At 40.7% G+C, this 14,350-nt stretch overlaps 1 long non-coding RNA gene across 1 annotated transcript; it reads right to left on the bottom strand.

The window, feature by feature from the left end:
* Window positions 1-12: 12 nt before the first annotated feature.
* Window positions 13-4,700, bottom strand: LOC140629658 (uncharacterized). Its single transcript, XR_012027485.1, has 5 exons — window positions 4,651-4,700; window positions 4,158-4,256; window positions 2,977-3,088; window positions 222-326; window positions 13-121 (listed from the first exon to the last, which is right to left on the bottom strand). It is a non-coding gene; the product is annotated as an uncharacterized lncRNA (long non-coding RNA).
* Between the last annotated feature and the right edge of the window lie 9,650 nt (window positions 4,701-14,350).

Here is a 14,350-nt window from a genome sequence, read left to right as displayed (position 1 = left end):
TCTTCAACTTACTGTCACTGTTGGGAGTGGAGACTTTCATGCAGTGTATTTGATATGGGTCCTTGAAGCTGCCCACGTAATGGCCCAAGACGTTCTGTACATAGGAATGTTTGTATTTAGTCTGAAAGAGAAGCATATTGACAAATATGCCAATTAGGTACGTTATTTGTCACATCGTAGAAAAGCCCTCAAACCCCAGGAGCAACCATGGCCTTTCTAACCTCGCTGAAGTTCTTCAGCAGAGTGTCAAGTTGGTATTTAGGGGTCTCACAGTAGTTCCTGCTCTTTGCTTTTGTCTTCTCATAGCTTTCCCCTCTATAATCTCTCTGTCAAAGGAAGAAGAAAATTAAACAGAGAAGAAAAATCTATGTCATGGTGTAGAAGCCATTCCCATCATTGCTATACTTAACCACAAAGAAAAATTTTGTACTTTTTCAGAATTTATTTTCCATATGGCGAAAAAGGCAGTATTCCTATGGTAGAGGCTCACATCTTAGATAATCTAGTCTGCTAACAACCATATATGCGCTTGTGTTATTTATCCTAACATTGCTGAGCCAGGATATTCCATGACATAACAATGCTGCTTGAGCAACTTTTTTGTCTTAATGTAATTCTATCCACTTGAATGCATTTGAAGGAAAATGAATTTTTTAAATAGTACAAAATTAGGTAAAAGGTATAACGTGGACCTTAAATACTTAGGCACAGTCCCAGAAAAGTCTTCAGCTCATTACTTGATGGAAACGCATTTTATTTACAATAACTTTGGAAGCTGGATTTTCTCCTTGAGTTCTAATATTTTTCTTTATAGTAATATGCAAAAATAGTTTTTTTTCCATTTTATTATAGGTATCATGTATTCTTACACATTCTCCTTAATTTTACCGTGCAGAAATCCAAAAATATACGCAGGACAGACAAGCATACTTATAAATGATACAGGATAGGGAATATTTATTTAATGCCATGAGTTAGAGAAGCAATTTTTATAAGGAATTTTTAATATTTTAGTCTTTGAAATGAGATCAGTGTTTTATACAATTCTTAAAATACTTTGTTCTTGAGGTTATGCTTCATCATCTAGTTTTCCTACTTTATTGTCTTTAGCCTGATTTTCTCAGTTTTTGCCTTTTATTTTTCTATATATATTTTTGCAAAGTACCTGAAGTCAGATCATTACATGGAATGAATATGTGTTTATGACATACTGAGATATTAAATCTATTTCTAGGAAATGATAAAGAAAAGGCTATTGCTAGTATATTTTCCCCCTAATAAAACAGAGGGCATTAAAGAAATTAAGGAAACATTTACAATATACACTGATGTCTCGAAGTACAGAGTTGTTATAAGAATAAGGAACTTAATCATTTTTTACTCCTGGGCTTTTGTGTGTGACTTGTCATCCTGAATTGGAGGTTTCATATAGGCTAAACATCTCATCCAAAGTTATAGTAAACAGTAAATGTAGCCATATCTGAAAGTAAGCATGATTTTACAAAGACACTCACGTCACTCTGGTTCTTGGGATCATCATTAATGCTCAGGGCTCCAATCATCTTTCCTTTGCTTTTATCATAGTCTTTCTTGTACATCACCTGTGATAACATCACACGTGCCAGATCCCACCCATCAGGCAGCTTTACTGGCAGCCCCTTCCCAGGGTGCCCAGGCCATACTCCCATCCCTGGCGATCCTGCTGTTGGCTTTGGCTGCCAGCAGGGGGATGGCGTCCACTTTCATGTCTAACTTCTTTGCTTTGCTCTTCTACCAGTCTTGCTTATAGACATCCTAACCGGAAAATTTTAACAAAGGAATTGGCAAAGGTGATATGCATATTATCATACTGTTAAGACTAATGAGTATCTCAATACTCTGTCTTAATATGAAACAAATGAACCATTTTCACTATAGAAAATCATGCATAAAAAAAGAAAATCATGCATATTTTAGTTATTTTTCTTCAAACTGAAGCTTCTAATTTTCCAAGATCAAGGTGCTCTCCTCCTCATTAGAATCTTTCATTAAATTAACCTAATCCTAGTTACCATACTAATACCTAACTCCTGTTACTGAGCCTTTCACAGAGTGGCACCAAATATTCTACAGTTAATTTACTTTTTATGATCTAAAGATATCACTTTCATTTGATCTCAAGGTCCTTTGAAAGGTTATTTCCTGAATCATTACAATACTCATTGATGCTAGATAATCTAAGGACTTATTTATAGAATTGTTGAAGAAATGAGATCTCCCCTTCAAAGGGGTATTTGCACTTTCTATAAAATTAAGTTTTGAAAATGAAAGGTAGCAATGGATACCTACCTAGCCTTATGCCTTTTATGCAAGCTCTCTTACATGTAGAAATAAGCACCGTTTATGTGAAATAAGGGATATTATACGTCTGAGTAGTAAATAAAATGAAACTGTATCTGAAGAAACAGGTCCTGGGTGAAAATTAATCATTGTATGACATAAATGAATATATGGCTAAAATATATCACATTATGATTTGCAGTCAAACCTACATGAGTGGTGGCATTTTGGAGGTTGGTTAAAACATATCGAGATTGTCTAATTGTATGAAGCTACCTACAACATTGCTACACACATTTATAAGGTGAATTGAAAGATACATGGGTAGAGGCATAAGGGCATGGTGCAGATGCTAAATGTTCTTCCCATCTTTATTTAAGATTTTATCTATTATTGAGAGAGAGAGAGAGAGAGAGAGAGAGAGAGAGAAGGAGAGAGGGAGAGGGGCAGAGACACAGGCAGAGGGAGAAGCAGGCTTCATGCAGGAGCCTGATGTGGGACTCGATCCCAGGACTCAGGATCATGCCCTGGGCCAAAGGCAGGCGCTACACTGCTGAGCCACCCAGGGATCCCTGTTCTTCCCATTTTTAACACTGAAGTGTTTATGCAGTGAAACAACCCAGAAATAAAAGCACAGGTTGTCAGGATATCCCATACCATAGTATATAGGAGCTTCCATCACTCAGGTTATAAGCATTGACTTTGTGCTGGAGGAGGGCAGGAGTATCTGGAGGTATGTGGCACTTGAACTTTTCACTTTCATGCTTTCCTTTGTAGTTCAGCAGAGATAGAGAGTGAAAGAGACAAAGACAGATGGAGAGACAGACAAAAAAGGAGACCATTAGCTCGAAAGAAGAATTGTCCCAAAATACAAAATCTCGGGTGGTACATTTCATAGAATAAAACGTAAAATACATTATGTTAATTAACAACTGACAATGCTGTTGAGATCAATACAGAAGTCCAGAGCTAGGGTAGTCCACCCTGCACGACTGACAACCTGCATGAAAGCACGTCTGTCACCGTGGTAGGACTATCCTGGAAGGAGGTGGCTCTTTCATATATGCTCCCTCTCCAGGCACATCACAACCGGCCCCCAGAATCAGCAGATTCTTGAGACTCACAGCCCTTTCTCTCTTTCCATTGTCAACGCTCACTTTCCGGAGAAACACGTTCTAACAAACCTGGTTACGTCCCCTCACATACATTATGCTTTGTTAATACTCTTTATCTGAAGACTTTATTTCTGGCCATCAATTGACTGAGGTTACTTTTATTGCTTTGCTTACTTCAGCACAAGTTTGGAAGTTCATACTTAAAGTCATGTGATAAAAGTATCTCCAAAGCTCCATTTTCCGAAACTTATTGGAGACAGAGACATCCCGTGTATTAAACATCAACTCCGGGCCAGGGTATTTACTATGCTCAGATCTCCTTTCGTTTACTCTTCAAAACAACTGCAAATTACAAAAGGGTAACTAACACGAGGCATAACGAGGTTAAACAATTTGCCTAGGGTGCCGGGTTATAAACGACAGAGCTGGAATTTCACCCAGATTTGCCTGGCTAAAGACCTCATGTTCCTTCCAGCATGGTAAGCTATATTAGGCCCCCTTAGAGAACCATTCTGCTATCCTTGCTATACATCCCAGAAGATGCAAGGCAACTAAATAAGGAGATCTTTTAGGTGATTACAAATATAGACAAGTTAAATTTGATACACTCACTTAGCCTTTTTTTTTTTTTTGGTAAATGTGACAAGTCACTGGATTTTATATACAGAGTTATGATAGGTTATCCCTCAAAATTGGATTTCCTGCCTATTTAAAGGAACTTACATCACTCAGTTGCTTGGAATTGACTTGGGCTTGCACCAGCACAGGAGAGTCGGTGACTTGAGTGAAGTTTGTTTTATCTGGATGGACTTTGTAGGTGTGCTGTGGAGGAAAAAAGGAATAGTCTTAGCAATCAAATCCTATAGTCCAAGCAAGGAGAACCCATTCCCCAAAAGAAAAGAAACTTGTAGTTAATAAAACACAAGGCTCCTTTCTAATTAGACTGCAGTGTTTTAGAGATGCTTTCGCAGCTGTACAAGAAACTTTCTCATTCTTCAGATTTCTGATAACTCCTCTTTGGGGAAATGAACTAGAATTAGCTCTTGAAAAGTATGGATGACAGCTAGGGAAAACGGTTCATCACCTACAAGATAGATTTTGTTTCTTATAATTTCCTTGCTTGCATATATTTGAAAAGTGTTAAAATTTTAAATTTCTCTTGAACCGCTAGATGCTCTGGAGGCCAGGATGTTTGAAGGTCATACTACAGACTCACATCTTTACATGGATCCAGCTTCTCGATTGTTTCATTTTTTTGAGTTATACTCTGGAGGAAGAAGCCTTTGCCTCGGTCTTCTTCGAATTCTGCTTTGTAGTTGTTCTACGAGGAAGAAAAATCAGACACGAGGATGCAACCATTTTATCCATGCCCTAAAGATGTGTTAAGTGGAAAGCTAAACAACTGTCTTAGAACTTACATCGCTGTTTTGAGCTGCAACTTTCATGCAGTGTGTATGATATGGATCCTCAAAGCTGCCCACATAGTGTCCCAAAATATTCTTTAAGTAGGAATCTTTGTATTTGGTCTGAAAGACAAAACATATTTCATGTATTTATTGGGGGAGAATAATGGATCTTTTCTTAACAGAAGAAGTAACCACAGAATTGCTTACATCACTAGTGAAGTTGTGCAGAACTGTATCAAGTTGGAATTTGGGGGTTTCACAGTAATTTATGCTCTTTGCCTCGGTCTTTTCATAGTTTTCCTTGTATGGTTCCTGTCGAAGAAAAAAATCAAAGTAGATTCTTGTCACTCCCACACTGATTATAGTGCTTGTATTTCTCAACAACAATAAACAAGAAGGAGAAGATAAAAAGATATATCCTGTCAACGGTCTTAAAAACTGACAATCAATATTGGGGTGTAGTGAATGAAAAGTTTCTTCTATTAGCAATTACTGTAAAGTTTAGGTTTTTAACATTCACCAAAAAAAAGCCAAGAAACCAGTACTCTACCTCAGACCAAGCCCTTAGTTGTGGAGATTTGTGTGTACTTCAGGACTGCTACATCCGCTCTCCCTCAACTCAGACTCGTCTTTCACTGATGGTGCAACAGACAGGAATCTTCTGAGCAACAGTGAATTCTTTTTGAAACAAACCTTCACAAAAATGTTTAGTATAAGTTGAGAAATACACTCTCTCTTCCTCCTTCCACCAAGGAAAAAACCTCCTTACACAAACAGATAGTATATCCTGTATATAGGTATATACAGGAACTCAGATGATAAAGCTACTCACTCTTCCTCTCAGCTATGACCCAAATTTAGCTCTAATACTGACAATAAACAACCACTGGATTTTAAATGCACAACTGATAAAGTGAGAGTCTTGTCCCTTTCTCATGTTAGGTTTTGAGGTTGTACATGGTGCTTTTTGGTTTTTAAAAATTTATATTGTTCTCTTTATCAACAAAGTAGGTTTGAACCTGAGCTTTGCTATGTTTGATAAAGATGACCTTTATTTAGGAAACAGAAAACATGCTTTGCATTGATTTCCCAACAGGGCTATTTGGCCAGATCCACTCACGCTCTCTCACCTGCCACTCCAACTCCACTCGCCTCATTCCTCAATCACAGGTACACATTTCTATGGTGCTGACTTAATTTGAGGGACAAAGAAAAGATAACTAACCCACAGGGGGAACACCATGTATAATCCTCAAATATTGGGAAAGCTTAATACTGTGGGAATAACTTAATTGATCACATGTTCCCTCTTATTTATATAGTCAAAGTGGTCTTGGGCTGTTAGTCTCTTAATGCATCTCTCACTTATCCGATCTGTTTTATTTTAAATCTTATGGATTGGTCAGACTCTTAATTCTACAAGTAGAAACTCCTGTGAAGACTTAGGGAGCCACCTTTTATTTTTTGTTGTTGTTGCTTGTTTGTCTTTTGGGGGAGCCATCTTTTAAGTCGTGCTTTCTGCAAATGATGGTTTCTAGGGCCAAGATTTGCACAGAGAATGACAGAGGTGAGGGGAAGAACCTGTGGAACCCAGGACATTTGTCTTTGCCCTGCTTGAAGAACACAAGGGCAGGGTGCACACACAACTTCACCTCTCACTCTCTGCCCCTTGCAAAGCCTCTTTCTGTGTCAGGATCCCAAAGAAGCACAAGCACTAGAACCTATAAGCAAATGAGGTTTTCTCTGCCCCTTGAGCTAAATCCACAGGCACCCCCCCTCCCAAACTAACACACATCATACTCAGGGGGCATTCCTGTCTTCCTGTGGTTATATAGTTCCAGGGAAACTGCTACACTAGAATCCTAAATTATTTGCAAAATTATGTATGCATTTAGTCATTATAGAAAGAGAGATAGTTCATCTCTCTAGCAGCTAAAGTTAAAAAAAACACTTTCTGACAAGAACGTACTTATTACATCACTCAGGGCATTTCCTGCCGCCTTCAGCTGCTTGAGCAGTGGGTTCTCTGAGGCAGGAAGTACATTATAATCAGGCTTTCCTTTATTCTTTTCAGAGTCTTCTTTGTATTTTACCTGTAGGAGTGAAATGATAAAGTAACTGGGTTACTTTTGTTCTTGTCTCTATTATGGATATTATGACATAGTTCTACAAATCAATTTTCTCTCTAGAAAAGTGGCAGCTTGACATTTTATAAACAAAATACTCATAGTAACTCATAACAGCAGCAAAGAAACTGCATAAATCTCCAGGATAACTTTTCTTCCCATTCATTTATTCACTCAAAAACATCCATAGGGTATTCATTACATGCTGGCCTTGGGACAAATACATGAAAGAATAACACCTGGTCCTTGCCCTCAAAGAGAAAAAGACATACACAAATAATGGCAGTGTATCATGTCTCAGACACTTGCTACTCCACAACTCTCATTTAACTTAGCCACCAGTGACCTAACTGCCAACACATTTTTTCAAGAAAGCAAGCCAGAAGCATCATCAAAATCTATCCTCTGATGCCTCATTGACTGTGTGTGAGCATGTGTGCAGTTCACATGCGTGCAGAAGTGACTGTACGTTGGTAATTTCAATTCAGAAACATTTTAAATAGCGGATCGCTCCTTTCTCCCTTCACTCACTTCTCACTCTCTCCTCACTCTACTCCTACCTCATCTCGCTGATGTGTTCACATGGAGATACTCCAGAGTTCAGTCCTTAGAGTTTTCTGTCTATGCTTGCTCCCTTGATGGCCTCCAGTCTTCGGACATTAAATACTCTCCATATACTGATGACTCCCAAATTTATACAACCCTCCCATATATCTCCCCTGAAACTTCAGACTTGTACAATCAACTGCCCACTTAACATTTCCACTTCGATGTCTAAAACGCATTTCAAATCCTACATGTTGGAAGCTTAGCTCACGTTTTCCCTCCAAAAATAATTATGCCCTCCTTCCACACTCTTCTCTCTTAATAAAGAGAAATCCCATCCTCCAGTTGCTTAGACCCATTCTTCTCATATCCCACATCCAACCCAATAGCAAACCAGGTCAGCTCTATTCTCAAAGTCCATTTCATCCATCAGCCCTGCTCCCCTCCTGATCTAAAACATCACTATTTTGCACCTGGATACTAAATGGCTTCCTGGTGGTGTGATATCCTTGCTTTCACACCCTCAGCAGGGCCAAGGCTAGGGTTTCAACCACGTCTGATTGGCTTTGAAGTTTATTTCTAGTGCTTTAGAACGTCCAGGATTCTTCTTACCAAAGTCTACTCTACAGAGTATAGGAGCATATCCATGGATTTGTGTATCTTGTCTGTGTCTAGATGTTCAGCAATTGCTGAAGGAAAATAAGAAAAATCATGGTAATAGATTGTGTGGGAGTTTCCATATTCAGAGAAGGTTGACAGCTGTCCTTTCTTGAGGGGTCCTTCTGTCTGAGAGCACAACCTTTCTAATTGCAGGTATCAAAAGGTCCTTTAACAAATACTGAAGATGATACCTGACTATTGTTAAAGGTCAGACATAGGAAAATTTTTCAAAAATTTGGTAGCCTTATGATAACCCCAAATTGCACTTTTTGTTGAGCCCCAAGAACCCTCTTTTTTTTCATTACATACAAAAGCAAAATTTCTAAGAAACTCACCCACAATAAGACCATCATGACAAATAAGAGCATTTCTTCATACCTTGCTAGCTGCCACTCCAGCTTGTTTATTCACTTTGTACTCTGGTGTTTCGGTCTACGTGAAGTAGATCTGGTCTTTCATATTCTCAAAGTCTTCCTGGTATTTCCTCTGTAAGACATTACACACACTGGAGAATTGCCATGAGCACAGACTATGAAAGGGTTCACATGGGAGGACAGGGGCCGCTTCAAGAGCTCACGCACAGCCGTGCTCCTCTTGGCTTACACATGGGTCTGGTTACAATGAGAGATGGTAGTGCCATCATCAAAACAATTAGCAACTCAACAGAGATTTGGAGCACTTACAAGAGGCTGAAAACCAGCCTCTAAAGAGCTCTCAAAGACCAGGGGCAGAAAACTTCAGAGGAAAAAAAAAAAGAGCACTTTTACAGTGAAGAAACTCTGGGAAGAAACAAATCAGTTTCATAAAATGTACTGGTTGGGTTCTCCAGGCAAATAGTACTTTAACAAGGGCCCCTTTAACCTGTACTCACTTTGAAAACATATTGTTGATATGAAAATTGAGGCAAGCATAATGGAATTTAATCAAAACAGTATTTCTCAAAAAAAGAAAGATGGAGAGATTTCTTTGTCAGCAGGAACTCTACACAGGTCTTGTCCCCATGAAGAGGAACCTGGACTCCAATGTACTTGTAAACCTGCAGGTGCAGCTGAGGGCCAGAAGTCATAAAGGAAAGGGTCACTTTTTCAACCTAAGAATATCTGGCTCTCCCTTCGTACTGCTATTCCCACTAGCAGCCCCCTGTGCCATGTCCACAGTCACCCCTTCTTTTTCGACAGCTTCAACCGCTCGCTCTTCATTAGCTCCTTTCCTTTAACTTACTAAAGGCCTCTCTGTTGTTAAAGTATCATGTCCATTAAGCATGCAGCAGCCCCTTCACCCTTGCCCTCTTTTTCCTTCACTACTGACTACTCAGGGCTTTCCTTCCGTCAACCTTGAACCCTGCCTCCAAAAAAGCAGGACGATTTGTCAATCCCCAGATACATGAAGCCCTCTTACGCCTGTGGACCTTGTACCTGCTGTTCCCTTTCTTCAACATGCCCCAGCTCCAGACTCTCCCCATCTGCCTACAGGCTGCTGCTCATTCTCCATGGCCCTGGGTCAGCACAAGATCCCCTCCTGAGCCCTCCCTGACCTGAAGACCTTCTCCTGGGGTCTCACTCAATGTGACCGTTAGCTCCTTGGAAGGAACTGTCGGATGATGCCATGACTGGTTGTTTACCTATCTGCCCCTCCTTGGACTGTCAGATCTGATGACAGCAAACGTAACCTCTCATTTGGGAGCCCTCGTGGCTTGGGCAGACCCTGACCAGAGCAAAGGTTCAATGATGGATTTCTGAATCTATGTTTTATATACTGACGCCATGGAGGGAAATCTCATTAGGAGACTTACTGTGCCAACTCTGCTACTACTCACTTGTGAGACTTACACAAATTACTTCTCCTTCCAGGTGGCAGTATTCTTATTTACAACATACAGAGGCTGGATAGTTCCTGGGGCACCTGGGGGGCTCAGTGGTTGAGCATGTGTCTGGCTCAGGGTGTGACCCTGGGGACCCGGGATCGAGTCCCGCATCAGTCCTCCTGTGGGGAGCCTGCTTCTCCCTCTGCCTGGGTCTCTGCCTCTCTGTTTCTCATGAATAAATAAAAACCTTTTAAAAAAAGAAGCTGGATAGTTCCAAGGTCCCAGTCATCTTCATGCTTTAACCAAGTCTAACTATGTCCCATCCTAACAACGTCTACCTACTGCCTAAAACAAAAGCTTTTACGAATATCCAAGGGTCAATGGAGATACAAAAGACCAGTTTTAAGATGCAGTTATATTAGTTCCTCTACTCAGTCTTTAAGGAGCGAAGGCTTTATTTTAGGCATAGGGCGATTGGTATTTTCCATGGCTGGCCGAGTCCTCAGAGTGAGCAAAGTCCTATCAGAATGAATGCTTACTAAGTAGGGCATCCTGTCAGGAAGCTCCAGAGAAACCGGATCTAGAAGTCCTCATTTCTCAGGAACTTTCTTCAGAATTCTGTCTTGTTAGAATTCTGTACTCTGGATCCACTTAAAGTCTCTCTTGGTATTTGCCAAATATTTGTTTCGGCTCAGATAACAAGAGAAACCTAGTAAGTGGGTTTCAGAGAAACTGGAAGAAGGCACAGGTGAGGGGGACAGAAAGCCTCCAAACCCAAGCCCTCAGTTGAGATCTCCGTGCCTAGGCAGCGGAATGTTCTGTGAACAACAGCCCGCGGGGGGGGGGGCGGGGGGAGCCTCTGTGCCCAAGAACTGTAGGAGCTCATGGTGTGGACAACAGTATTAATAGGCAGGCTGGGAACCTGATGCTTGGTGCAGTTAGTCTGCAATAAAGTTACAACCCGTATCTTAAGTGCCACGTTTTTCTGAGGAAGGATGGGAAGATTTTACTTCATTATGCAGTCTCCATTATGTATTCTGTTGAGGTATCTCAAGACATGTGGTCAACTGTACCTGTTTGAAGTCCCTAGCACCAAAGTGGCATGGAGGTTTCCCTTCATCTGTCCATCTTATGGGTAAAGGGAGACGGGAAATTAAGTACCTTCTTGGACACTCTTCCTGAGCTCACGTGACACGGCATTTCCTGGTTCTCCTTCAACTTCTCTGACCATTTGTTCTCTCATTACTCTGCCGGCTGCTTTCCAGATGTCCTAAGTAGGGGTATCCTCCAAAACTCTGCCCTTGGCCATACACTACTCCACCCCCCCTTCATATATTTTCATGTCCTCAGCTATCACTTTTATTCCGATGACTCTCCAATATTAATCTTTTGTCCTGTTCTTATGCCTGTGCAATAGGACAAAGTTTCTAATGGAAGATCCAGATCAAGGCATCTTATGGATGAGGCATCTCAACTCCATTCCTCCGTTCACTAGTACAGTTGTACCCCTATACACCCAGACTACCAGTCTCTGTTGTAAGCTCCTTGATGGCTCCTTTCACTCTCTCATCTCCAATATCCAATGTCCTTAACACTTTTAAAATACCTATTGCCCTCAGATTCCTTTCTTCCTCTCCGTTGTGCTCCCTTTCATTCCATGATATTATTAAAATAGTCTTCTTCAATGTATCACAATTATTCCTAGTCCCAATCCACTATATTGTCCATCAAAGTTTTTCCATATCCTACTTTTACCATACTGTTTGTCCCCCAAAAAATCACAGGGTATCTCTTAAGGACTACCATATCATGTCAAAGCTATTTGGTCTGATTTTCAAGGTCCTGCCACCACTTCCTTAAAAGCACCCTCCTAATGAGGTGTCCACAGCATTCAGTTTCTTTCTCCTCACCAGACTCATTCCACCTCTGTCCCTCGTTTCAAGTGTACTCTCTACGTGGAATGCCTTTTCTGGTCATAATTGCCCTTTCCCTTGGGATTACCACTTCCACGAGGCCTTCTCTAATTACTTGCATGTGTCTTTTCAGCAAGTATTAGACTGTAGAATTTGCTCCCTAAGATTTTTGAAAACTGTTTTCTTATTGTTTCATGTATAACAATTTCATCTTACCAGCCTGATTATAAAATCTCAAGGGAAAGGATGAAAACTTCTTTTCTATCCTGCCAGCTGTCCATGCATAGACTTTCAACAAGTAACTACTGATCACTTGATAAAGGTCACACAGTAATACATATTCATAGATACAGAAGGTTACACAATATTATATATTCATAAGATACAGAACCAGAAAATGAACTTAGAAGCAAGAAGTCCCTACACATTAAAATTGGTACCGTGTACTAGAGAGCCTTAAGTTTTTGTTATGGCTTCTCTAGTTCCTATGTTACTCTATGGAAAGACTGGAGCATAATCTATGCTATATTTTAACGAATTATATGAAAACAGATAAAAATATATCCCCTAAATTTGCAAATGACATCGAGTGAGAGGCAATAAAAGATCAAGACCTCAAAAGTCGGAGACACCATCAAATGAGTCTGCATAATTCCAGTAGAAGGCAAGATAGGATCCTAAGACCCACTGGAAATAAATCCCAGTAATTTTCAAGACGCCAACTGACTTGTTAAGTCCATAGTGAATGTAAGAAGTTCTAGGGGTCTGATTGACAACTGAATCAAAAACAACTTGTTGTTTTATACAAGAGTGCTCTCCTGAAGACTAGAACAGTAGCCTTTGGATTTTCAATATAGCCTCTAGCAAATCCAGAGGTCAAGAAATAAAGCTCCTCAAAACAAGGGGAAGTGCTAGAATCAAGTGGAGTTCTCTGCTGCGGATATAGCTTTCAACCTAAGGAGTCTCTTAGGCCTTTTAAGTCCCTCTAAAACTGTTTTCAAGATAAAAGACACTAAAATTCTGGTCAGTGGAGACAGCTGATTTTTCTTTTTACTAACTTTGAAATATCCTCCATGTCTTTGAAATATCCTCTGTGTATACCTTACGGCAAGAGCTTTTGTGGGGTAACTACACAAGCCATGTTTGGACAAGTGTGTCAGTTCATGTAGACAAAGGGGGACACATCACAATTCACACTTTAAAATTAGGAAGCAAATCAAACTCCTTCAATAACATTTTTCACTTAATATATTTCGGGAAATGGCTACGATCCCAACAGGTTTTTTTTTTTAAGTGCCACTCTACTGTCACTGAAGAACTTCAACTCCAGCCAAGGGAACAGAGGGCACAGGCTACAGTGGAAAGAACACCGGTCTTGGGATCACAAGATCAGGTTTCTAATCTGGGTTTTGCCCACTAATGACCTAGGTCTTAGACTCAGGTTCTTCAACTAATAAAAAACAAGATTGGGTTTAATTATATCTAATATAAATTATACATCTAAGTACACATCATAAATTACAACGATTCTAGATGTATTCATCTGCTATTATGACATTTAGTCTTTTTGAAAGAGGAATTGCAAAGAACATTTGGCCAGAAGACCTAACTGGAAGCGTCCCGATTCCACACTCCCAAACAATGTTGACTGCACTTGACTTACATCACTGAGGGCTTTCTGGGCCTGGGCCACCCGTCTCAGCTCTGGGCTATCGTTGTACGCGTAAAACAAGCTTTTGTCAGCTTCCCAGTCCTCAGTGTACAGTTTCTAAATCAGAAAAGAGTGAGAAGTTATGAGATAGGAGCTCCCACTTATACGAAATACACAACTTTGAATTCATCCATCAATAGCAAGAAGAACCGAGGGCAGGGTAAGAGCAAAGGCAAATGGAATCTCCAGATAGCCTCCCCCATTCCACTCAGTCCAAGTCATCTTCATTAATAGCGTGTCCTGCTTCTCCTGACAAATCATGTTTTCAGGAGGGTAGATGTGTCGGATTTTGTTTCATCTCCTCTCTGGGGCCTTATCTGCTTCCCACAACAACTATGAATGCAAGCGGAAGGAGGCAGGAGGCACCTCGCATAGTTCCTTGTCACGAAATAAACATTTCGTAAGAGCGATAGTCAGAAATAACTCGAAGTGTAGCCCCGGTCTCTAAGAGCCAGGTCTCCGGCACATCTCCCTTCTCCCCACGTGTTCAGCTTCCCACCAGGACCCTCCCTCCCACTCAAGAGCTTTCCCCTCAGTTCCCCCTTGCCAGCCACAACCCCTGCAGCCCACATGGCTCAAGGACACTCGCAGAAAGGCTGGGCCACCACGCGCCAGGTCCGCACAAGCACCAGGGATTCCTCTGAATTAGGTGGAGGAGGACAGAGTTCATGACAGAGCAGAAGCCCTCACCTTCCCACACATGGCTGTGTTCTTAACTGCCTGGACAAGCTCAGGGGCATCAGGGGGACG

The sequence above is a fragment of the Canis lupus genome (assembly GCF_048164855.1).
Source record: "Canis lupus baileyi chromosome 27 unlocalized genomic scaffold, mCanLup2.hap1 SUPER_27_unloc_6, whole genome shotgun sequence".
Lineage (NCBI taxonomy): Eukaryota > Metazoa > Chordata > Mammalia > Carnivora > Canidae > Canis > Canis lupus.
Note: the sequence above shows the minus strand (reverse complement) of the source record. Positions and strands in the feature narration are given on the sequence as shown.